Raw genomic sequence first — 16551 nt, 5'->3', positions numbered from 1 at the left:
AAGTCAGCATGGATTTATGAAAGGGAAATCATGCTTGACAAATCGTCTAGAATTGTTTGGGGATGTAACTAGTAGAGTGGACAAGAGGGAGCCAGTGAATGTGGTGTATTTAGACTTTCAAAAGACTTTTGACAAGGTCCCACTCAAGAGATTAGCGTGCAAAATTAAAGCACATGGTATTGGGGGTAATGTTCTGATGTGGTTGGCAGACAGGAAGCAAAGAGTAGGAATAAATAGGTCCTTTTCAGAATGGCAGGCAGTGAATAGTGGGGTACCGCAAGGTTCAGTGCTGGGACTCCAGCTATTTACAATATACATTAATGATTTAGACGAAGGAATTGAATGTAACATCTCCAAGTTTGCAGATGACACTAAGCTGGGCGGCAGTGTGAGCTATGAGGAGGATGCTAAGAGGCTGCAGGGTGACTTGGACAGGTTAGGTTGTCATGAAGAAGTTGTGAATGTGTCAGTTGAAGAGGATCATGGGAAGATAGCTAAAAGAAAATGTCAAGCTGCGATATTTGCAATGTCGACACAAAAAGGGGTTACTCAGAGTTGTGGTCAAACACGAGTTACGCGAAAAAGCAAAGTCAGGCATGAGTCAGACGACAGGCTGCTATAACCAGCCGTAAAACGAAACTGTAAACACATCCCTGGAGCCCGCCCTATTTGGAGAGTTGTTAGCCTGCAATTGGGTATGCTATGGGAGAAGCCGACCAATGATTGTATAAACTGAGTGTCACTCAAATATGTTCTGCTGTAACAATGTATAAATATTGAGCTTTTGTACTGTTACGAGACTTGTCAAGAGAGAGGTGAACAGGTTCAAATCGAGGGTGTTCCCTTTATCTTAACAGGTCCCGGCCGGAGAATCTCTAATAAAGGTCTTATGTTGCGAAGACTAAAAGTGTTCGTGTGTCAGTGAATTCGCTGAAACAGATTGAAGGGAAAAGAATCCGTATCAACAAGGTGAGTGGGCAAATACATGGCAGATGCGATATAATGTAGATAAATGTTTGGTGGTAAAAACAGGAAGGCAGATTATCTGAATTATGACAGGTTAGTAAAAGGGGAGGTGCAACGAGACCTGTGTTTCATGGTACATCAGTCATTGAAAGTTGGCATACACGTACAGCAGGCGGTGAAGGCGGCAAATGGCATGTTGACCTTCATAGCGAGAGGATTTGTGTATAGGAGCAGGGAGGTCTTACTATAGTTGTTCAGGGCCTTGGTGAGGCCACACCTTGAATATTGTACACAGTTTTGTTCTCCTAATCTGAGGAAAGACATTCTTGCTATTGAGGGAGTGCAGCGAAGGTTCACCAGACTGATTCCTGGGCTGACAGGACTGACATATGAAGAAAGATTGGATCGACTAGGCTGATATTCAATGAAATTTAGAAGAATGATAGGGGATCTCATAGAAACATATACAATTCTGACGGGATTGGACAGGTTAGATGCAGGAAGAATGTTCCCGATGTTAGGGAAGTCCAGAACCAGGGGTCATAGTCTAAGGATAAGGGGTAAGCCATTTAGGACCGAGATGAGAAGAAACTTCTTCACTTAAGAGTTGTGAGCATGTGGAATTGTCTACCACAGAAAGCTGTTGAGGCCAGTTCGTTAGATATATTCAAAAGGGAGTGAGATGTGGCCCTTACGGCTAAAGGGATCAAGGGGTATGGAGAGAAAGCAGGAATGGGGTACTGAAGTGCATGATCAACCATGATCATATTGAATGGTGGTGCAGGCTCGAAGGGCCGAACAGCCTACTCCTGCACCTATTTTCTATGTTTCATTTATAAGCAATACCGGATACAAGTTGTGTATGTAAGATAGCATCTGACTACTACATTAATTTATGTTTATGCAATGTTTTAATTTTTTTGCGCACGGTCCCTTTAAATTTGCTGCACAGCCGGGCACGATGCAGCTGCACATGCGCACTGTCTCTTCCAGTGGCAGGAGCTGGGGATCGGTCTGTGCGGGACCCAGCGATTGGTGGAATATTGGTGGGCGGCACTCAACAGCTCACCAAAACTTTGTTAAGTGGCCCTCCAGCCCAAATAATTGCCCACCCTGCCCTAGATCTCTTTGCTCCTCAACACCATTTAGATACTTTTTTCCCGAAAATGGAGTACTTGCATTTATATTGCACCTTTCACCACCACCACACATCTCAAAACAAAGCTTTAAAGCAAATGAAGTACTTTTGGAGCATAGTCATTGTTGTAATGTGAGAAACGCAGCACCAATTTGCACACAGCAAGCTCCCACAAACAGCAATGTGATGAGAACATAAGAAATAGGAGCAGGAGTAGGCCATTCGGCCCATTGAGCTTGCTCCGCCATTCAATAAGATCATGGCTGTTCTGATCATGGACTCAGCTCCACTTCCCTGCCCGCTCCCTATAACCCTGTATTCCCTTATCACTCAAAAATCTGCCTATCTCCACCTTAAAGATATTCAAAGACCCAGCCTCCACAGCTCTCTGGGGCAGAGAATGCCACAGATTTACAACCCTCAGAGAAGAAGTTCCTCCTCATCTCAGTTTTAAATGGGTCCCTTATTCTGAGACGATGCCCCCTAGTTTTAGTTCCCCTATGAGTGGAAATATCCTTTGTGCATCCACCTTGTTGAGCCCCCTCATTATCTTGTATGTTTCGATATGATCACCTCTCATTCTTCTGAACTCCAATGTGTATAGGCCCAATCTACTCAACCCATCTTCATAAGTCAATCTAATGAACCTTCTCTGAACAGCCTCTAATGCAAGTATATCGTACCTTAAATACAGAGACCAAAACTGTACGCAGTACTCCAGGTGTGGCCTCACCAATACCCTGTACAGTTGTAGCAGAACTTCTCTGCTTTTATACTCTATCCCTCTTGCAATAAAGGCCAACATTCCATTTGCCTTCCTGATTACGTGCTGTACCCCATACTAACTTTTTGTGTTTCATGCACAAGGATGCCCAGGTCCCTCGGTACTGTAGCACTTTGCAATTTTGCTCCATTTAAATAATAATTTGCTTTTTAATTCTTTCTGCAAAAGTGGACAACCTCACACTTTCCCACATTATACTCCATCTGCCAAATGTTTGCCCACTCACTTAGTCTATCTATATCCCCTGCAGATTTTGTGTGTCCTCCTCACAACTTGCTTTCCCACCCATCTTTGTATCATCAGCAAACTTGGCTACATTACACTCGGTCCCTTCATCCAAGTCATTAATATAGATTGTAAATAGTTGAGGACCTAGCACCCTGCGACACCCCACCATTCACTGTTGACAAACCGGAAAATGACCCATTTATCCCGACTCTCTGTTTTCTGTTAGTTAGTCAATCCTCGACCCATGCAAATATATTGCCCCCTATCCCGTGAACTTTTATCTTGTGCAGTAACCTTTTATGTGGCACCTTATCGAATGCCTTCTGAAAATCCAATTAAACCACATCCACTGGTTCCCCCTTATCCACCCTGCTCGTTACATCCTCAAAGAGCTCCAGCAAATTTGTCAAACATGATTTCCCTTTCATAAAACCATGTTGACTCTACTTGATTGAATTGTGCTTTTCCAAATGTCCTGCTACTGCTTCCTTAATAATGGACTCAAGCATTTTCCCAACGACAGATGTTAGGCTAACTGGTCTATAGTTTCCTGCTTTTTGTCTGCCTCCTTTTTTTTTTAAAAATAGGGGCGTTACATTTGAAGTTTTCCAATCCACTGGGACTGCCCCAGAATCCAGAGAATTTTGGTAGATTACAACCAATGCATCCACTATCTCTGCAGCCACCTCTTTTAAGACCCAAAGATGTAAGCCATCAGGTCCTGGGGACTTGTCTGCCTTTAGTCCCATGATTTTACCAAGTACTACTTTATTAGTGATAGTGTTAAGTTCCTCCCTCCATACAGTCCTTTGATTATCCACTATTGGGATGTTTTTAATGCCTTCTACCGTGAAGACCGATGCAAAATATTTGTTCAACATCTCTGCGATTTCCCTGTTCTTCATTATTAATTCCCCATCTCATCCTCTAGGGGATAACGACCAGACAATCTGTTTTTGTAATGTTGAAGGATAAATACTGGCCAGGAGACAGGGAATAACTCCTCTGCGCTTCCTCGAAATATTGTCATGGGACCTTTTACATGCACCTGAGGGAGCAGACGGGGCTGCGGTTTAACGTCGCTTCTGAAAGACGGCACCTGATAGTGCAGCACTCCCTCAGCACTGCACTGGATTGTCAGCCTAGATTTTTGTGCTCAAATCCCTGGTGTGGGAATTGTACCCACAATCTTATAACTCAAAGGTGAGGGTGCTACTCACTGAGCCACAGCTGACACAGCTGAGTACCTGGCCTCCTTATTCCACCTACCAAAATGCACCACGTCACAGATATTTATATTGGAAGTAGAATCATAGAAGTTTACAGCACAGAAGGAGGCCATTTTGGCACATCGTGCCGGCCAACAAGAGGCTATCCAGCTGTAACCCTGCAGGTTACGACACTTCAAGTGCACATCCAAGTATTTTTTAATGTGGGTGAGGGTTTCTGCCTCTACCACCCTTTCAGGCAGTGAGTTCCAGAATCCCACAACCCTCTGCGTGAATAAATTTCCCCTCAAATCCCCTCTAAATTTTCTACCAATTATTTTGATTTATGCCCACTGGTTGTTGAACCCTCTGCTAAGGGAAATAGGTCCTTTCTATCTACTATATCTCGGCCCTCATAATTTTATACACCTCAATGAGGTCTCCTCTCAGCCTCCTCTGTTCCAAGGAAAACAAATCCAGCCTATCCAATCTGTCCTCATAGCTAAGATTCTCCACTCCCGGCAACAGCCTCATAAATCTCCTCTGTACCCTCTCCAGTGCAATCATGTCCTTCCTTTAATGTGGTGACCAGAACTGCACGCAGTACTCGGCTTTTGAGAAAAAAAAAACAGTTCAAGCATAACCCCCTGCTCTTGTATTCTGTGCCTCGGTTAATAAAGGCAAGCATTCCGTATGCATTCTTAACCATCTTATCTACCTGTACTGCTACTTTCAGGGATCTGTGGACATGCACTCCAAGGTCCCTTTGTTCCTCTACACTTCTCAGTGTCCGACCATTTAATGTGTATTCCCTTTCCTTGTTAGCCCTCCCCACATGCATTACCTCACAATTCTCTGGATTAAATTCCATTTGCCACTGTTTTGACCAGTTGATTGATATCTTCCTGCAGTCCTCAGCTTTCTTCATTATCAACCACACAGCCGATCATCTACAAAATTCCTAATCATACCCCCTATATTCAAGTATATCACAAAAAGCAAGGGACCTAGTACTGAGCTCTGCGGAACCCTACTGGAAACATCCTTCCAGTCAGTCACAAAAACATCCATCAACTATTACCCTTTGCGTCCTGCCTCTGAGCCAATTTTGGATCCAACTTGCCACTTTGCCCTGGATCTCATGGGCTTTTACTTTCGTGACCAATCTGCCATGTGGGACCTTATCAAAAGCTTTGCTAAAATCTATATACACTACAGCATACGCTTGGCCCTCATCCACCCTCCTGGTTACCTCCTCAAAAAATTCAATCAAGTTAGTTCGACACGACCTTCCCTTAACAAATCCGTGCTGACTGTCCTTGATTAAGCCATGTCTTTCTAAGTGAAGATTTATCCTGTCCTTCAGGATTTTTTCCAATAATTTTCCCACCACTGAGGTTAGGCTGACTGGTTTGTAATTACTCGGTCTATCCATTTCACCCTTCTTAAACAAAAGTACCACATTAGTAGTCCTCTAGCACCATATCTAAAGCCAGAGAGGATTGGAAAATGGTGGTTGAGCAGTTATAATGAGGGATGTTCAAGAGGCCAGAATTTGAGGAGCAAGACATCTTGCGGGGTTGTGAGGCTGAAAAAGATTACAGCGATAGGGAGGAGCGAGACCATGGAATGATTTGTAAACAAGGATGAGAATTTTGAAATTGAGGCTTTAACTGGGAGCCAATGTGGGTCAGAAAGCACAGGAGTGATGGGTGATCTTGACTTGATGCGGCAGGTTAGTACATGGGGGGCTGAGATTTGGATGACGTCAAGTTTACGTAGTGAGGAATGTGGGAGACTGGCCAGGAGAGAATTGGAGTAGTCAAGTCTAGAGGTAACAAAGGCATGGATGAGGGTTTCAGCAGCACAAGAGCTGAGGCAGGAGCGGAGGTGGGTAATGTTATGGAGGTGGAAAAAGGTGGTTTTAGTTATGCCATGGATATGTGGCTGGAAACTCATTTCAGGGTCAAATATGACACCTAGGTTGTGAACAGTCTTGTTCACCCTCAGATTGATGCTAAGGAGAGGGATGGAGTCAGTGGTTAGGGAACGCAGTTTGTGGCGGTGACCAAAGATAATGGTTTCGGTCTTCCCAATAGTTAATTGGAGAAAATTTCTGCTCACCCAGTACTGGATGTCGGACAAGCAATCTGACAATTTAGATACCAAGCATGGGTCGAGACAAGTGGTGGAGAGGTAGAGCTGGGTATCGTCAGCGTACATGTAGAAACTGACTCCGTGTTTTCAGATGATATCGCCAAGGGGCAGCATATAGGTGAGAAATAAGAGGGAAACAAGGACAGATCCTTGGGGGACACCAGAGGTAACAATGCAGGAGTGGGAAGAGAAGCCATTGCACGATATTTTCTGGCTACGATTAGATAGGTAAGAATGGAACCAGGCGAGTGCAGTCCCACCTAGCTGGACATTGGTGGAGAGGTGTTGGAGGAGGATGGAGTAGTCAACTGTGTCAGAGGTGCAGCAGAGGTTAGAACCTAAAGCAAGTTTTTCACTAGATTAACAGTGACTCCAATCCACTTATGTTATAAGAACACAAAAAATAGGAGGCGGCCATTCGGCCCCTCGAGCCTGATCCACCATTCAATATCATAGCTGATCTTCTACCTCAACTCCACTTTCCTCATATCCCTTCACCCCTTAATATTCAAAAATGTATCAAGCTGCCTTGAATATACTCAAACACTGAGCATCCATAGCTCTTTGGGGGAGAGACTTCCAAAGATTCACCATCCTCTGAGTGAAGAAATTTATCTTCATCTCAGTCCTAAATGGCCGACACTTATTCTGAAATTGTGACTCCTGGTTCCAGACTCCCAGCCAGAGGAAATATCCTTCCTGCATCTACCCTGTCAAGCCCTGTAAGAATTGTGTATGTTTCAATTAGATCACCTCTCATTCTTCTAAACTACAGAGAATATAGTCCTAATCTACTCAATCTCTCCTCATAGGACAATCCCCCCATCCCAGGAATCAGTCTGGTGAACCTTCATTCCTCAATGGCAAGTATATCCTTTCTTCGGCAAGGAGATCAAAACTGTGCACAATACTTCAAATGTGGTCTCACCAGGGCGGTATGTAATTGCAGTAAGACATCTTTACTCTTATACTCAAACCCTCTTATAATAAAGGTCAACATACCATTTGCTTTCTTAATTGCTTCCTGTACCTGCAGGTTAACTTTCAGTGATTCATATACATGGACACCCAGGACCCTCTGAACAGCATTTTCCAATCATTCAGCATTTACAAACTACTCTGCTTTTCTATTTTTCCTACCAAAGTGGATAACTTCACATTATATTCCATTTTCCATCTTCTTGCCCACTCACTTAGCCCATCTATATCCTTTTGAAGTTTCTTTGCATTTTGCATCATCCTCACAACTTACATTCCCACCTAGCTTTGTATCATCAGCAAACTTGGATATCATCCAAATCATTGATATAGATTGTGAATAGCTGGGGCCCAAGCCCTGATCCCTACAGTACCACTCCACTAGTTACAGCCTGCCAACCCGAAAATTACCCGTTTATTCCGACTCTGTTTTCTGTCCATTAACCAATCCTCAATCCATGCTCATGTCCACAGTAAATGACACAAGGTCAGCCCGCTGGATGGAACCTCGGACACCCTGAGCTTGATCTCCGGTGTCTCCAGTCCCGACTGCCCCCTTACATCAGTCTCCCCTCACTTTTATATCCTGCAGTGATCCACCTCTGGCACCTGACTCTTCTTTATCTTCTCTGCTGGGTTTTGGCAGGAAGCTGGGGAAAGAAAGCTGGAACTTCTCTAATCTGTGATTTACAAGGACACTTTCCCTGGTTCCCAGCAGTTACTATTCTTCAGCAATTTTCCGATTATCCCTAAACTCCCCTGCCTGCTGTTAGTTGTTATTTCTTATAGTTTCATAATTATAGGTATAAACATCACACATTATAATCTAACCTATTCTATTACTCACTCTGGTTTAAGCTTATATTGTCCTGTACTATTTTATGATTTTATAACCAATCCTCAATCCATGCGAGTATATTACCCCCAATCTTATGAGCTCTAATTTTGTTTAATTATCTCTTGTCGAATGCCTTCTGAAAATCCAAATACACCATATCCACTGGTTCCCCCCTTATCTATTCTGCTAGTTACCACCTCAAAAAATGTTAATAGATTTGTCAAACATGATTTCAGTTTTATAAATCCGTATTGACGCTGCCCAATCCTGTTATTATTTTAATAGTGCCCTGTTACCACATCCTTATAATAGATTCTAGCATTTTCCTGGTGTCAGACTAACTGGTCTGTGGTTCCTTGTTTTCTCTCTCCCTCCTTTCTTAAATAGTGGGGTTATATTTGGTACCTTCCAACCCGCACAAAGGGAGAGAGAGCGAATGAGTGAGAGGAAAATTGACACGGAGGGGAGAGAGAGCTGGACAGAGTGAGATCAAACAGACAGTAAGACAGAGTGAGACTTAAATCCAAAAGGGGGAGTGGGAGAGACAGAATGAGGCAGAGAAAGAGAGGAAAGGAAGAGAAGGTATTGGCCGGGATGGCAAGGGAGAAGAGAGTGGGGAAGAGATAAGGGTGAAAGAGGCGGAGAGAGGTAGACTGAGAGCATAGCAGAAAGAGGGACAGAGAAGCAGAGAAGAGAAAGGTGGAAAGAGTGAGAGACAGTGAGGCAGAGAGAAATGAGAGAGGTAGAGATCTTATTGAATGGCGGAGCAGGCTCGAGGGGCCAAATGGCCTACTCCTGCTCCTATTTCTTATGTTCTTAATAAAGCAAATGTGAATTAGAGAGAGAGAGAGAGAGAGAGAGAGAGAGAGAGAGAGAGAACAAGGTGGGAGGAAGAGAGAGAAATTGAGAAAGAAACAGGTGGAGATATGAGAGTGCTTCTACGGCAGCCCCTCCCAAACCCTCGACCTCTACCATCTGGAAGGACAAGGGCAGCAAGCACATGGGAACACCACCACCAGCACGTTCCCCTCCAAGTCACACACCATCCTGATATGTAAGAATATCACCGTTCCTTCGTCGCTGGGTCAAAATCCTGGCACTCCCTCCCTCATCATCATCATAGGCAGTCCCTTGAATTGAGGATGACTTGCTTCCACGTCAAAAAGTTCACAGGTATTTCAATGAAGGACCTAAAATAACAGGTCCCGTACTACATGTTGAAGGGTGGAAGGTGCCTGTGCGTGGATTTTTTTTAACGTGTGGTGACCGTTGCACACCAGCCACCACACGGGCTTGACAGAGCCAGGTCTTGGTCCAGTGGCAAGGATTAACCAAAACGACTGGAGACCAGCTCTGCTGCACGGACCTAATGCGCACACATACCGCAGTGTGGACGGCCCGTGCTGCCCCTGGGCCTTCGCCTCTTCTGGGCCCCAAACTCACCCCTCTCCTGGGTCCCGATCATATCCCTCTACAATCTCTCGCCGCTCCTTCGCCCTGACCTCGCCGCTCCACCACACGGACTGCAGCGGTTCAAGAAGGTGGCTCATGACCATCTTCTCAAGGGCAATTAGAGATGGGTAATAAATGCTGGCCTTGCCAGCGAAGCCCACATCCCATGAACAAATTTTTTTTTAAAGTCACCTTCTCTTTTCAAGAGGAAGAGACCCAGCCTGTTCATCGTTTCCTAATAGACATAACCTCGCATTTCTGGTGTCATAATTGTAAATCTAATTTCCACCCTCGCCAATGCCTCTATATCCTTTTTATAATATAGAGATCACAATTGTACACAGTACTCCAAATGTGGTCCAACCGAGGTTCGATACAAGTTCAGCATAACTTAGCTACTTTTCAATTCAATCCCCCTGGAAATAAACCCGAGTGCTTGGTTTGCTCTTTTTAACGGCCTTATTAACCTACGTCGCTACTTTTGGTGATTTTTGCATTTGTATTCAGAGATCACTTTGCTCTTCTGCCCCATTTAGATTCTGGTTTTCCAACTAATATGTGACCTCCTTATTTCTGTTACCAAAATGCAATATCTCACATTTATCAGTGTTTGTGAATGTATGTGGAAGAATCATGAAAGGGTTAATAAAATGGTTCTAGGAATCAATAAGAAAATAAGAACAGACAGACTTGGTTTCCCGTGAGAAAGTAGTGGACAAAGTAGCTTGTGTGACCATCACTGATAAACAAGGGTTTATGGCCATGACTTGATAAGGTGCACATTTGCTTCACGTGATTAAGTCAAGCTATCCTAACACGTAGGAGGTTTTGGTGTCCCTGAGCAATTCTGCTTGTTGCAATTCCGCTCGTAAAAGCATAAAGTGTTCTAAAGATAAACAGGCTGTCAATTCATGAAGCCCTAGTAACACACTGTGATTGATAAAGCGGGCCATACCTCCTCCAGTTTGTAAGAATAAGGAGGATGCGTCTGTGAGGATAGGCAGACCTTTTGTCTGCCTGCCCCGGAATCTGTAGACTCTGTGCTGGCAGTTTGGTAACAGGTCCGAAGCTGCTTCAATAAAGACGTAAAGATTGAAGGTATCTGACTCAATTCTTGTCGAATGCAGCTGACCACCCGAACTAGGACTTAACATTTGGTGTCAGAAGTGGGATCCCAAAAAACTCTCGATTGGAAGTGGCTGAATCATTGATATCCTACAGACGGGACGCGGCAGAGGAAATGGGCCCCAAAGTGAGTATATTTAGTTAAATTGCCACTTTGTTTTCCTCCTGTCCTAAGTTCTGGTCGCGGATCTTTCACCACTGTTCAATTAATTGTTGACGGGATCGCCCGTGGTCAGTTGTCAGATTACCCCAGGAAAGGAATAGATTTGGAATTGTCCACGATGGTGGTCCGTTAAAGTTACGAAGGAATAGATTTGGAATTGTCCACCATGGTGGTCCATTAAAATGACGAAGGAGTAGGTTGATCTGGAAATTGTCTACCATAAGTAGTCCGTCAAACGTTAAAACAGTAAGAAATAAAGAGAAAAGGAATAAAGAGAAAAGGAAGAGAGAGAAAAGGAATAACTGATTTGACATTGTCTCACTTAAAGAGTCCGTCAAAACGTTGAATACCTAGGTTAAGATAAGTTATATCATGGATAATAAACACCCAAATAAAAACGAGCAACTCAGACAATTGTCGGGAAGTTTGAATCAGAAATTAGGTTCAGACATATGGCCATTAGGGGGTTCAAGTGATTTAGAAACAATTAAACGCGCCCAAGAATTAATTTGGAAAAAGGGAATCGGGAAAAAGAGTAAGAAATTGATTGAAATCTGGCGCCAACATTGTCAAGATGAAAAAGATAAGAATATTCTGGCGAGTTGGCAGGAGAATGCTCTCAAGGCAGGAATTAAATTAACCGATGCGGGAATCCCTAAGTCATTGGAAATTTTAAGAAAGGAATGTGCACAGGAAAAGGGAAATAGAACAAACAAGGAATCTTTAACTGAACTACGTAGTTCAATGGCGGGTATTGGCATGAATGGGGCTGACGAGGACAATGAATGGGATAATTGGAATATGACTCCAGGGGCTCCCCCGCCTCGTCCGACGGCACAACCCGATGTTAACGCCTTGGCTGACGCGGCTGTGGCAGTAAATCTCGAACCAAGTGCTTGTGTCTGACCTATTACTTGCTCTTCTGCTCCCTCGACAAATCGCTGTTATTAAATGTTCCGCTCATACTGCCGGTTCCTCTCCAATCGACATCGGAAACCGCCGTGCTGACGAGGCGGCTAAGTGTGCTGCAAGGAGTCAGTAGATTGTTGTGCCCTGAATGATGAGGCAGGTGTCCAGCTCTAAACCGAGCTTGTCGGCCCCTGAAAAGCCAATGCCAACCATCGAAGAAGTACTTCGCCTACAGGAGGACGCTCCTGCTGTACAAAAACAACTTTGGAACGATCTTGATTGTAAATATGATACTGCCTCCGGGTTGTGGATCACACCCGCTGGTTAAACTTGTATGTCCGATGAATTGGCCCTTTGGGTAATTGAATGTGTTCATTATGCCACGCATTGTGGAGCAAAAGCCACTAGTGACCTGCTCCTCCAGACATGGTGGCATCCTAGCCTCCAAATGTTTGCGCAGAATATTATTTCTCGTCGTCTTACCTGCCAGCGCCATAATCCTGGAAGGGGGGGTACCATGTTTATTAGGTAAAACACCCTTGCCAGCCGGACCCTTCGAGACTTTGCAGATGGACTATATAGAATTGCCACGCTGTCAGTGTTATAAATATGTGTTGGTTATTGTTGATGTTTTTAGTAAATGGATTGAAGCTTTTCCTACTACGGATAATAGAGCCTGTACTGTTGTTAAGATATTGCTGAAGGAAATTATCCCTCGCTTTGGGGTTCCCGGTCGTCTTAGCTCAGATAATGGACCCCATTTCATTGCAGCTGTAAACAAGGAATTGTGCCAACAGTTAGGGATACATCAACAACTCTATTGTGCCTATCACCCCCAGGCGGCGGGTCTGGTTGAGCGAACCAACCAGACTCTTAAAATCAAGTTAGCTAAATTGACCTCTCAAACAGGGTCGACTTGGTTAAAATTGTTACCTGTAGCTCTTTTTCAGATTCGCTCTACCCCCACAGGGACGACGCGTCTCACCCTGGCCGAGATTGTGTACGGCAGATCTCTTCACACCCCTTGGGACCACCATTCCCCAGTTACCGTCCACTTTCATCACATGACTGAGGAGATGACTGCCTATGTGTTAGCCCTAACTAAGGCATTGCGAGCCTCTCATTCACAGGTTCGCGCCGCTTATGATGACCGTCACTCTTCTCACGGATCATCCCCTATCGAGCCCGGATCCTTCGTCCTCATCAAAAATTGGACGCGACGTTATCTCCAGCCCCGATGGGATGGTCCATTTCAGGTCTTACTCACCACCCCCATCGCTGTAAAGGTGGAAGGATTGAAAGAATGCATGGAACCCTGCTGTTAGGAGTCGTGATCCTGCTGATAACAGTAATAAAAACAGGGGGACGACTACTCAGCTGCCCAAACGACGGCTCACGAGAGCAAATTCTCCGCCTCTGTAAGGGAGATATCGTACAATGTGGAACCAGGACACCAGACGATCTCGAATCATGGACCATGACTAAAATAAAATCCCGTACGGGTATACTCTCACAGGTTGATCGACAGGTGACTCTACAGGGCAAAGACCAATGGAATTTGCCATGCCGGTTCAGGGAATGTGAGATGGACTTTGTTTGCCCTGACCAACCTGAAGATGACTTCGTTGATTCAAAGGACCAATCCCTGGAATCAGTAACAGGGCAAAGGAGGAAAAGGAACGTGCAAGGGCAACTGGGGAACGATCATAATATATTCCTGAGGACTCATAAGATCTTATTCGTGCCAGTCGGTTGTATGCTACCCTGTTATGTCGGTCACCGAATTGTTTACCCCAACCCCGGTTATGGATCCCAGTCTTTACATACGAGGATACAATGATACCCCGCCCGCCGAAAACATTACCTTCACATATTCCGATGGCTGAGGTACCCCGGCCACCTGCCTAAACACCACAGGGTCTGGGAAGGATGGGTACCCACAGTGTTGGAATGGTACAGGATTCGGGTGCGCAAAAGTGGACGTGCCCGTTAACCAGACCTGTCTCACAAAGCAGTCCAATTATTCCTGTCTTCACGACTCAAACACGGGTATCACCTCTTGCCAGAGTGTGGATACCTGTGTAGAAGTAAGACAAGGGACCCAAATTTTGTGCGGATCTACGAATAAAACACATCTCACAGTAGAAGGGGCAGCATTCGCCATTTCGAGGGAAGAAGAACTAGAACCGATGTTAGGTGAAGGAACAACTGAACGGGTAAATGACAGAATAAAAATAGAACTTGAGGAGGAGGAATGTCAAAGACAATTGAGAGTATGAATGAGAAGTTATCATGAAATGATAAAAGGGGGGAATGTGAATGTATGTGGATGAATCATGAAAGGGTTAATAAAATGGATCTAGGAATCAATAAAAAAATAAGAACAGACAGACTTGGTTTCCCGTGAGAAAGTAGTGGACAAAGTAGCTTGTGTGACCATCACTGATAAACAAGGGTTTATGGCCATGATTTGATAAGGTGCACATTTGCTTCGCGTGATTAAGCCAAGCTATCCTAACACGTAGGAGGTTTTGGTGTCCCTGAGCAATTCTGCTTGTTGCAATTCCGCTCGTAAAAGCATAAAGGGCCCAAGTTTCCACAGGATAAAAAACGGGCGCCCAGCTAAAACGGCGCCAGAAAAAAAACGCGCTATTCTCGAGCGCTTTGCAGCTCCTTGTCTGTTTGGCGCGGCGCCTGGGGGGGCGGAGCCTACACTCGCGCCGATTTTGTAAGTGGGAGGGGGCGGGTACTATTTAAATTAGTTTTTTTCCTGCTGGCAACGCTGCGCGTGCGCGTTGGAGCGTTCGCGCATGCTCAGTGTGAAAGAAAACATTGGCACTCGGCCATTTTTGTAGTTCTTTGTAGCTGTTTAATTTTTGAACATTTTTTAATAAAATCACATTGCCATCAGCACAGAGGCTACCCTTCTCACTGTCTCCTTCCCCTCCCCACCCTCCGCGGCAACAAACGGCTGTCTCCATCCCCTCCCTCCCCTCCGCGGCAACAAACGGCTGTCTCCTTCCCCTCCCTCCCCTCCACAACAACCACCCGCTATCTCCTTCCCCTCCCTCCCCTCCGCGGCAACAAACGGCTGTCTCCATCCCCTCCCTCCCCTCCGCGGCAACAAACGGCTGTCTCCTTCCCCTCCCTCCCCTCCACAACAACCACCCGCTATCTCCTTCCCCTCCCTCCCCTCCGTGGCAACAAACGGCTGTCACCTTCCCCTCCCTCCTCTCCCTCCCCTCCACAACAACAACCTGCTGTCTCCTTCCCCTCCCTCCCCTCCGCGGCAACAAACCGCTGTCTCCTTCCCCTCCCTCCCCTCCGCGGCAACAAATGGCTGTCTCCTTCCCCTCCCTCCCCTCCACAACAACAACCCGCTGTCTCCTTCCTCTCCCTCCCCTCCACAACAACAACCCGCTGTCTCCTTCCCCTCTCTCCCCTCCGCGGCAACAAACCGCTGTCTCCTTCCCCTCCCTCCCCTCCACAACAACAAACCGCTTTCTCCTCCCCCCCCCCCCCGCTCAGTGGCACGAACGGCTTTCTCTCCCCTCTGCCCCTCCCGCTCAGCGGCACGAACGGCTTTCTCTCCGCCCCCCCCCACTCCAGCTCAGCGGCACGAACGGCTTTCTCTCCCCCCCCCACATACACTAGTTCCCCCCTTATCTATTCTGCTAGTTACCACCTCAAAAAATGGTAACAGATTTGTCAAACATGATTTCAGTTTTATAAATCCATATTGACTCTGCCCAATCCTGTTATTATTTTAATAGTGCCCTGTTACCACATCCTTATAATAGATTCTAGCATTTTCCTGGTGTCAGGCTAACTGGTCTGTGGTTCCTTGTTTTCTCTCTCCCTCCTTTCTTAAATAGTGGGGTTATATTTGGTACCTTCCAACCCGCATGAAGGGAGAGAGAGCGAATGAGTGAGAGGAAGATTGACACGGAGGGGAGAGAGAGCTGGACAGAGTGAGATCAAACAGACAGTAAGACAGAGTGAGACTTAAATCCAAAAGGGGGAGTGGGAGAGACAGAATGAGGCAGAGAAAGAGAGGAAAGGAAGAGAAGGTAATGGCCGGGATGGCAAGGGAGAAGAGAATGGGGCAGAGAGAAGAGAGAGGAGCGAAAGAGGCGGATAGAGGTAGACTGAGAGCATAGCAGAAAGAGGGACAGAGAAGAGAAAGGTGGAAAGAGTGAGAGACAGTGAGACAGAGAGAAATGAGAGGTAGAGATCTTATTGAATGGCGGAGCAGGCTCGAGGGCCAAATGGCCTACTCCTGCTCCTATTTCTTATGTTCTTAACAGAGCAAATGTGAATGTGAGAGAGAGAGAGAGAGAGAGAGAGAGAGAGAGAGAGAGAGAGAGAGAGAACAAGGTGGGGGGAGAGAGAGAAATTGAGAAAGAAACAGATGGAGATATGAGAGTGCTCTTCGGCTGCTCCTCCCAAACCAGTGACCTCTACCATCTAGAAGGACAAGGGCAGCAAGCACATGGGAACACCACCACCAGCACGTTCCCCTCCAAGTCACACACCATCCTGATATGTAAGAATATCACCGTTCCTTCGTCGCTGGGTCAAAATCCTGGCACTCCCGCCCTCATC

General features: G+C 45.7%; 2 long non-coding RNA genes across 2 annotated transcripts in view; one reads left to right on the top strand and one right to left on the bottom strand.

Moving 5' to 3' along the window:
- The window catches only part of LOC139273489 (uncharacterized), a 40589-nt gene that overhangs the window by 17806 nt on the left and 6232 nt on the right, over nucleotides 1-16551 (bottom strand). The window lies entirely within an intron of this gene.
- LOC139273488 (uncharacterized) lies at nucleotides 823-11215 on the top strand. The gene is made up of 3 exons (XR_011595142.1): nucleotides 823-969; nucleotides 7294-7344; nucleotides 10877-11215. It is a non-coding gene; the product is annotated as an uncharacterized lncRNA (long non-coding RNA).

Source organism: Pristiophorus japonicus, chromosome 9, assembly GCF_044704955.1.
Source record: "Pristiophorus japonicus isolate sPriJap1 chromosome 9, sPriJap1.hap1, whole genome shotgun sequence".
Lineage (NCBI taxonomy): Eukaryota > Metazoa > Chordata > Chondrichthyes > Pristiophoridae > Pristiophorus > Pristiophorus japonicus.
Note: the sequence above shows the minus strand (reverse complement) of the source record. Positions and strands in the feature narration are given on the sequence as shown.